At 42.4% G+C, this 7,137-nt stretch overlaps 1 protein-coding gene across 7 annotated transcripts in view; it reads right to left on the minus strand.

The window, feature by feature from the left end:
• LOC109958053 (dedicator of cytokinesis protein 9) overlaps nucleotides 1–7,137 on the minus strand; it is a 77,275-nt gene that overhangs the window by 69,367 nt on the left and 771 nt on the right. The window lies entirely within an intron of this gene.

The following is a 7,137-nucleotide window of genomic DNA, read 5'->3' on the forward strand; positions in this document are numbered from 1 at the left end:
AAGTAAAGGATGGTGTGTGTAGGCAGACAGCAGAAAGAACTAGGACTATGCATTTAACCTGCTCAACCACTGTAAACAACATTAAGGCTGCGTTCAGACCAACTTTCACGACAATCCAAACAACAGTTGTTGAGACATTTCAGTTAAATCTACAAATTTGTGCTGGAGAAAAAGTCAGGGAATCACCAAAGTCAGTCAGATTTATAGTCTGCACCTCATAATATGGCAATCCATCCAATAGTTGTTAAGATACTAAAGTAGGCGTGGAAGGGTTCACAAAATTCACAGTTGGGGTCGCTATGTTTTTGGTAAAGTGGGGAGAGGGCACTGCCAATTTCAACATGCTTTTTATTTATTTGGCAAAAAAGTTAAATGTTTGCCTTAAAATTCTGGCTAACATAAGGAAACACAAAGACCATAAACCACACTGCAGACAGTTTCAAAACAACACTGCCATGTTCATTGTATTTTCAAGTTGCTCTGCAAGATGATGAGCTGGTTTACATTCTCGGGTGTAAGATGAGATCTACTAAAAAAAAACGTCTCACTCGGTACAGATGTACCCAGGACAGCAAGGTAACGTCATCTTAACTGAGACTTTAGACACACGCAGGTCACACACCAGATTGGAATTCCATTTTATCAAATGCGTCAACTGACATCGAGCACGTCATGCCTGGAAACACTGCATGGTTTTTAAGCTTCAGGCCTATTTTTTTCCTCTGGTGTGTTTCAATGCCTCAATTCACTCATGACGCTGTCCTGCTGACAGACAGACAGCGGTTCTTACGACCTGAATCGTTTTGCTTTCAGTGTGAATTCCCAGTAAATCTGTAGCAGACCAAAAACCACACTGGTGGATCCTCTAAATATCTTATTCACTTGCTATTTTCAAGACTAACTGAGTATCGGACATTTAATCCATGCCAACTACGTTTCATTGAGTTATTGGTGCAAGACTTTAGATTTTTTCTGCACATGCCTCAACCCATTTCCAATGGACCAAACAGTGCATAGGCCTCCATGCCCCAAACGGTGACTAGCAACTGAATGGGTCGGCTCTTTTACATGAATCGTTCCTAGTCTAAAGTGGTGAACTGAACAATAACTGACGCTGCCGTCCATATAGCACAACAAAAAGAATTCATTGATCAGATTTTGCATAAAGACAGCCCAGGCATGTTTTATACTATATTGTGCAACATGTAAACCTCAGTCTGCATTCCATTCTTTTAAATTTCCTGCATTTCCTTATTAGATCAGAGATGATACGTGCCAGAGTCATTATCAGTGTACAGAAAAAGGCAAACTGGATTAACCACATCATAATCACAGAACTATAAAAAAGCAAAAGGGCTTGTGAGTCAGTAAGTCTTGCACAGCTGCACTTAGGTGTGTGTTCTGCTGACTCAAAAATAACAGCCTTAATGGCCTCAGGGATGGAGGCAAAGCAATACTCTACTTGATTGCTATGGCATTGATAATAATGTGCTGCAATCACAGCTTCATAGCAGGATGTGTGCCCCAACAATAAGCTGTGAGTTCAGAATGATGTGCTATGGGAGCTTTAGACTTTGAAAAGTAATATTGGAGGCTTCTACACTAGTGACCACCCAGCATCTCTGCTGTTCCACACTAGTCTCTATTTGGATAGGTAAGAGAGCATCAAAACTAAACAAACTGTCAGAGGCACAGAGAAAGTGCTTCAGTTTTCAGCAAAACAAACTTCACCTCAGCAACAAGCCTTGACTGGATATAAAGACACCAAATAGTAGACTCACTGTCTGATGAATTATGAATACTGGAGGAGGCTATAAGGAAGCATATAAAGTCCTACTGGCTTTAATAAATGTATGGACACATTTCAAGTCTCTTATATACTTCCACTTTTACCCCACTTGCTTCTTTTCCTTGCATCTTAATCATGTGAGATGTTAGGAAAAGATGCTAGGAGAAAATGTGAGGCGAGAGGAATTGAGGAAATGTATCTAAAAAGACAAGACATAATCCCTATTCCTCTAATTGTATCCATGTTTCCCTCACATGAAACTGTGACAGAGGAACTGAGGAAACACATTTTAACTGACATGAGATGTCCTTTCCTCAGACCTTCATCTGAAGCAACCAATCACAAAGTGATTTCCAACAAAGGGGCGTGTCAATCCATAGCAAACTTCTGTGAAGGATACACTTGTGATAACCAAGAATACACTTGTGTATCCTTGGTTATAGCTCCTCCAGGCAACCTCCTCACTCCTCAGAGCAGGAATAAGGGCTTTGGGATGTCCTTCATCATGGTGGACTGGAACAATTTCCAGGTCAAGTGATGATCAAGGACAAAGGAACAACAAAATAAGGGAATTGTGATTCACCCCCACTTCCTCCAATCCTCAATCAAAAAACATCTGCAGTGGATGCGCTCATGTATCCTCGCTCATGGCTCCTCCAACAGCCCAGAGTCTTGAGATGTCCTCAATCCTTGCTCGACCCAGAAGTCATGAGTGAGGATTGGGAAGAAAGGAACAATTATAGGAACAGAGACTTGGGATGCACCCTATATGCTCTGAGGAGATGCCAGATTGCTACCATGCACTTGCAAACAGGAAAACACCCACCGACCAGGCTCCTTAGCAGGCCCTCTCTGTTATAGTAACCTCTTCCCTGCTCCAAAACAGTCCTGCCCTAGGCAAAACACTCAACCTGAGTGGGTGGTTCACAATGAGCCCTGCCCAACACCTCCTTTCACTCCAGATTCAGCCAGAAGAAGCCTGCTCTGTCTAGGACAAGCCTCTGCTCTCCCACAGGAAGATGAAAGACAGGAAGTCATGGGTGCTTCCTCTTCAGGCAGGATGGAGAGACTGTGGAGACTTGACTCATGGTGGCGGGAGTAAAAAGACAAAAAAAAAAAAATCTAATGTCTCTGACATTCATCTACAGTAGTGACATATGTATGATGCAAGTGCCAATATAAGAAGAGACAATTAAGCAATAACAATGTAATCAGTGGACAAGAATCCCAATATGCAGCGAGGGAACCAAAAATCAATAGATTACAGATAACACTGACTCTTCCATGTGAAGAAAAAAAAAAAAGCAGCTCCTTATTTTCCACACTAATCTTCTGATGTCACCAGAAACAGTTCTTAGGATTCAGTCTCAGATTAAAGTTTGACATTTAACATTTATTTTGATAATGGTTAAACTGCGATTGACTGTCAGCTACTCCAAGGAGAACAACTGATGTGTAATCCAGGTCCATGATATTTCATCAGTTTTCATTTGCACTGGAACAAATTCTGTCTATCTGGCCAGTGGATCGTTTGAGTTGGCTTTGCTACTCTAGCATTTACAGTATGTGGACAAACCGGGGTCACTCCGGGGTGGATGTAGGAAATCCTTTCAGTTTTTAACAAAATGCTCTATATTATCCTGACATGCGTTCAGCTGAAAAAAACTCTCTCAAGCTTCTCACTCTAACCAAAAGAGCCTGGAGAGCCAAATCTGGCGTAACTTACAACCACAACTGCCAGGATGCATGCCCAAACCCAAGTAGACAGTTCAGTATTTTATGTCTCACTTTCCTTAAGCCTTTGCTCCACAAGCTTATATGTGGGTTTTGGGGAGTTGAAATGGCTCCACTTAAGTTAATACAAGTTCATTAATCCAGAGAGTTAACTTGAAAACATTTAGAGACAGCAGTGCACAATTACTAACAGTAGCCAAGTTAACCCAAGGCACAACTGTAATCTGAACATACTGCACCTGTGCTGCCCTTCTAAAGGGGGAAAATGGGGCCATGTCATATTCAATACTGAGACCGCAAATAACAAGTATTATCAATTTATCTCCTCACTAAAATCTGACTGTCTCTTATACAGTATATCCTGAGGGTGCTGAAAAGGATAGTGGAATCTTGTACCAAATGATATGAAGGTTTAAGTTTGTCTAACCCACCGAACAGGAGGGAGAGCCTCCTGTGGGTGCACTAGTTACTAGAGCAGCTTCACGTATTATTGGCCCATTCAGAGAACTCATCTGGTCTCCCATCTCTACCCCCCCTGGGTTTGTTCTTGTGGAGTACCATTTACCATCACAGTAACAAAGGGAGCCTATGCAGCCTTTCAGACTGATACCAACAGGCCTTGTAATGAGAGACAGACAGACAGAGGAATACAGAGGGCGGTCAAGCTGCTTAGGCCTCACACAACACTGACCGGCTCTGTCCTGCAGCATATGTGACAGTCGGTGTCAGCTCCAAACACGCAAGACACAGTAGCATGATTGCTTCTGTAAATTATTTGAGAGGATCAGTTTGTCTCATCACAATCGCTCACCTAATTCCAGGTTGTACAAGGTGAATCTTGAAGTCTATCAAATGCATGTTTGTTGTGAGGCATGACTAACAAATCCGGCTCCAGCATGAAAGAACATGACTTTATCTCTGCAAACAATCTAAGAAGGAACATGTTCTGTCAAAACTGGAAACTGAAAACATGGCATGACACACCTGAGGTAATTGCAGGGTTCTCCCATTGTGGGAAAGTTTACAAAATCTTGGAAAAACTAAAAGTGCACCAATCACATCAAGAGGGCTGATGGAAAAAGAGACAGTTGCATTTTATCATGCAAAGCAGTAGAAGCAGCCAAGGTTTATGCTGCAGTAGTGCACAGCAAGAGTGTGTCAGACATTACTGGCAAAGGGGTCTGTCACATAAGAGAGGAAGACGCAGCACAGGTAGGAAGAGAGAGTAGAGAAGGTAAATGGCTCAAGAGAGAATGAATGTCCTCTGTTTACTGATATAGACAAGAGTGTGTGAAACTAAAAAGCAGGAAAAACTATTTCACAAACACTCAGACATTTGTTCACAAATAGGACTTTTCTCACCATGTTTGCCTTACAACAAACATATGTATTCTGGTAATAGTTGTCTATGTTGCCAGTATTTATTGTTTTTTTTTCCAGAGCACACATGAGAGCCCCCACTTTCCCTCTTGTTCACACAGTGAGTGAGCTATGTGTGTACTGACCACAGGCGACTAATGGTATCACTCCTGCATAATGTCGCACATCTAGCATACAGCTCCCTAGACTCAGGCACATAGCAGGAACGCTGCAAATCTGAGTATATCACCATTAGGTGGCAGACAGTTAGGACTATTGATTACCATTGCACAACTGCTCCCCCAGCTGCTTCATACACTGTATACACCAACTCACCGTTTACAACAATAAACACCTCACACACAATTCTACATGAAGTAAAGATGGTGAAGTAGTATGCTGTGTTTTAATGACATGCTTTGCCAGCAAAACAAAATTCAAAACTGATGACGCCATCTTGGAGCTAATAGTGTGCGCAGCATGCCTTAAGTGTGGAAAAACAGAGGGATGGCTCAGCTGAGGGCTCTGGCCTACTACAAGTTTCTTTGCTCTCCAACAATAAACAAAGAGGCTCTGGCCAGTGGCTGCCTTCAGGAAGACACACACATTGTTGAGGGAGCAGCACCGTGCACTTGACTGTGAAACATAGCTGAGAACTTTCTATATGGCCAGTGGATGTGTTATACTCTATGTTATAACCTAGGAAATGTTATTTGTTTCTGGGTGTTTTAAGGGACAGAAGTTGAAACAACATCACAGCCATATTGAAAATCAGAATGGGCGACAACAGCCACAATCTCCCCTTTATGCCTCTGCGACAGATCCCTGCTGTGGTATTTACATGTTTCATGGAGGAATTAATTACAAGCTGCGTGAACAGTGGCCTCGTATGCAGTCACATTCTCGGCCCACTGAAAGCTTCAATGAGCACTTGAACCCAGTCATACAGCCATACATTGACTGTCACAGCCCACATATCCAAGGGCTGGGCCAGACGGGTGGCCAGGGGTGGCACAGGACCCATGGGTCAGAGCCTGTGCATGGAGTGACTTTTGGAAAGTCATGCAAACTGTGACAGAGAGATGCAAAATGATCACAAAGAGACAAAACAATATCACAACAAGACACAAAACAACCACAGAAGAGGATTAGAAAGAGATGCAAACTGACCGCTATTTCATTGTAGGTATCTGTTACAAGGTACACTTTACATGTTTATGTCCAAGGACCTGTTGACACTAACACAAAAGAAAGTTTGTTCAATTCTCCTTACGCATGCTGATTTCTCAATATCCACACTTGTATCCATTTCTGCTTTCCTCCTCCCTCAGGCATCTCTGGCAGTGCACCAGAGTGAGAATGAATAAATAATATGAAGGTGTGGTGGGTGTCTGGGATCCTGACTCAGGATTCCATTTCCCTGACAGAGACCCTGGACGGTGTCCTTTTCAGTAACCTAGCAACTTCTTCCAGGAAAGCTGAAACAATCAGAAGGCGCACCAAACACCCGACACACTTGGATGCAACAAAAGGGTCGACTCCTTTTTCTCTGTTAGCTCTGTGGGAAAACGATACTAAAGAGGTGCACTGCGGGTCCTCATCACCCAGATGTTCTGAAGCGGATGGCATTCAGCATTATGTCACTGTCACTGGACACCATGTGTCTGAACTGTGAAATCGAAGTCACTTCTTTTCTCTTGTAAGGGGGCATGATGTTCTCTCAGTGCATATCTAGAAAATGGGTGCCCTCAATGATACACCAAATACTTACACCTTGATTAGGCAGCAAATAAGACACTTAGAACAAGTGAAAGTGAAACTGTTACCAAAGCTGACAAAGTACATTAAATGTGTGATGAAATGGAGGCTAAACATAGTTCAAAGAGGTTTTTTGCACATATATTGCTAACTACAGCTTTACAAATTCACTCTCATACCCTCAGTCATTCAGTCCAAACACTCTCTGGTGCTTTCTTTCTTCATAACTTGACCTGCAGCTTTTAACCCTCAAAACCCAGGCTCCTAACAGCTGCACGAGGATGAAAGTGAGGGATTTCAAGGACCTTCATGGCAATTTATCAAAGATTTTAAAAACGCACGAAATAGTTTTACAAGCTAAATATAAGTGTAAGCAACTTTCTATATTGAGCTGTATATGAGGATCTCTACCTAAAATTGTACAAAACCACTTAATTCCGTTCTCTCTCTGTCACATACACTCTCATTTACTCACTCTAAATAAGTCAGGTCAGGGG

This window comes from Monopterus albus, unplaced genomic scaffold, assembly GCF_001952655.1.
Source record: "Monopterus albus unplaced genomic scaffold, M_albus_1.0 scaffold30.1, whole genome shotgun sequence".
NCBI lineage: Eukaryota > Metazoa > Chordata > Actinopteri > Synbranchiformes > Synbranchidae > Monopterus > Monopterus albus.